At 35.3% G+C, this 2,372-nt stretch overlaps 1 long non-coding RNA gene across 1 annotated transcript; it reads left to right on the forward strand.

Moving 5' to 3' along the window:
* Positions 1 to 1,641: 1,641 nt before the first annotated feature.
* LOC149254095 (uncharacterized) lies at positions 1,642 to 2,099 on the forward strand. The gene is made up of 2 exons (XR_016266255.1): positions 1,642 to 1,746; positions 1,863 to 2,099. It is a non-coding gene; the product is annotated as an uncharacterized LOC149254095 (long non-coding RNA).
* The last annotated feature ends 273 nt before the right edge of the window (positions 2,100 to 2,372 follow it).

The following is a 2,372-nucleotide window of genomic DNA, read 5'->3' on the forward strand; positions in this document are numbered from 1 at the left end:
TTCTTAATTTTCTGGGATTCATTGCTGATCCTCAGCTTGTCTCCAGCCATAATTGTAACTACAACCCTTTGAGTAAAACAATGCTCTCAGTTGATTCGAGTCTAGTTATCAATTAGCATACACATATATACTCTATATCTTGTTACAGATTCTTCATGCTAGCGCGGGATTTACTACAAAGACTAAATTTCTTAAATTTATTACCCACGCTCGTCAGTTATATCTGTTATGCTCTCAAAATATCAAGTTGCTTGAGAACAAGGGTAATTTTAGGTGCGAATGTTCGCACTTTGGCGAAATTAATGGGTTTTAAATTTTTAGTGGGCGACTATTTTGTATCATAGTACATTTTTACAAATCAGCTCAAATAGCCCACCTTATTTTAAGGGAGAGGGTTAAAAAGGTAAATTTAGCCCTTGAAATTAGGACTTATAACCTTCAGTTGGCCCATTTTCAAGAATAGGTTTTATTTAAGTGAATCCATTCGCCCATTTTCAATAAAAGGTTTTATTTAAGTGAATCCTACGGGCCAAATACCATATTTATAAAAGAGGTATGGTAAATTAATAAAAATATAAATAAATGAGAGGTATGGTAAATAAATAAAACATTTTTTATATTTACTGTAACGGTGTAAACAAGTAAAGTGGAGGTATGGTAAATACTTACTCAAAAGGTATGGTAAATAAATAAAAATATAAATAAACTAGACGTATCCTAAATAAATTAAAACCTCTTTTACCTACTTGAGAATAACCAACCTTACAAAGCATATTGATTGAAGAGTAAGTGTGCAATCTGTTACAATCGATCTGTGTGCAAGTGGTTGGCTATCATCTCCACCAATGATTTAATTTAATTTTTATTCTTTTCTTTGTATGAATATCTCCAATGTGAATGTGTTTCTTACAGTGATGTTTCAATTGGAAGGGTCTCTGTAATCATTCTTTCCAATTAAATTGGAAAGTGGATATTTAAAATAAGATTTAAGATATTTAGTTGAAATACTTTAGTAGATTCCAAATAACTATTTCTTAAATTTCATTATTTTTGGAAATCTTATAAAAATTTATAGCAAGCATAATTCTATTTCATTTTTTTAATTTTAATTAATTTTTAATTTTAATTATTTTAAATTATCAAAAATTAATATATATATATATATATATATATATATATATATATATATATATATATATATATATATATATTTTGTCACGATCTCCATGAGAAATATACCAAATAATAAAAAAAAAAAAATTAATTATAAATCTAAACCCTTCATATACGCATGTACTATTCAACCCTTAATTACCGACATGTAACATGGTTACTATACATATGTTTCCCTTGTTAATGCATAGACTCCCTCTGATTATATACGAGGCATTATGTTTATCGTTGTATGGACTGTCATGTCCATTGGTTTACCATTCATCCACCCGAACGCCAGGTGTGAGGGGACTTTAATATCTCATCTACCCTGGCCAGGTGGCTGGCATCGTACATGACCCATGTGAACCTTTGGAGGGAACGCTGTTGTTTGCGCGCCAACTCCCATCTGACGAACGGTGAGGATGTTCTGAGCTGATCTAAGGGCTCATAATGAATCCAGGGTTTAGTGGGTTTATAAAAGTCTCAGGCCGCAAGACTTGGGTTCATTTGCACCTGTTCAAATGGTGGTGCTCACTTCTGCTCCGCGGATCCCTATCTGCTCTTGGTGCCGGCTCTGTCCAGTCAACTCAGGTATTACCCGCCGAGTCTCAGCTACAACACATAGATTATTCTCTTGTTCAGTATCATTATCACAGGGTCTATCGTTCTGGTTATATTAGTCTAACTTCGAGTTCTGGTTTGTGCAGGCACTGGTTCCTTGGTCTCCATACCGCTCCAGGTAACTCGGGCATCCAGAACATTCCAGGTATTTCTCCTACATGGGTTTACAGAATCACTGTGTATTTGAAATCTTAAGGGTTTACTTGCGGGTCATGCTTGATTCGATCCTTCGACCTGGGGTTTCCTCCTGACAACCCCCACCTGTTGTCTCAGGTTCACCCTCTTCGGCCAAACCGGATTAGGATATGCGGTAGGCCTTCTCGTGCCGGAACTGTGTCTAATCTGGTTATGCAAGGTTGATATATGTATTTGGTTTTCCATTCAGATTGTAAATCTTACTTGGAGAGCTCACAGCAACCCTTGCCGGAACTTGATTTAAGTCAAAGACTGTTATTTAACTCCTCTATTGTTATGGTGTTCGCAATGAATTTGTCAGATGTAATGTATGCTTGTCGAGACCAGGGTTTACCCTCGTCTTACGAATAGACTGTTGCCATACCCTGCGGGGTTCTCATTTTTCATAATATTGGTATATA

This window comes from Pinus tabuliformis, chromosome 7 (genome assembly GCF_031772625.1).
Source record: "Pinus tabuliformis cultivar Carrire ecotype Pingquan chromosome 7, CPIR1, whole genome shotgun sequence".
Classification (NCBI taxonomy): Eukaryota; Viridiplantae; Streptophyta; class Pinopsida; order Pinales; family Pinaceae; genus Pinus; species Pinus tabuliformis.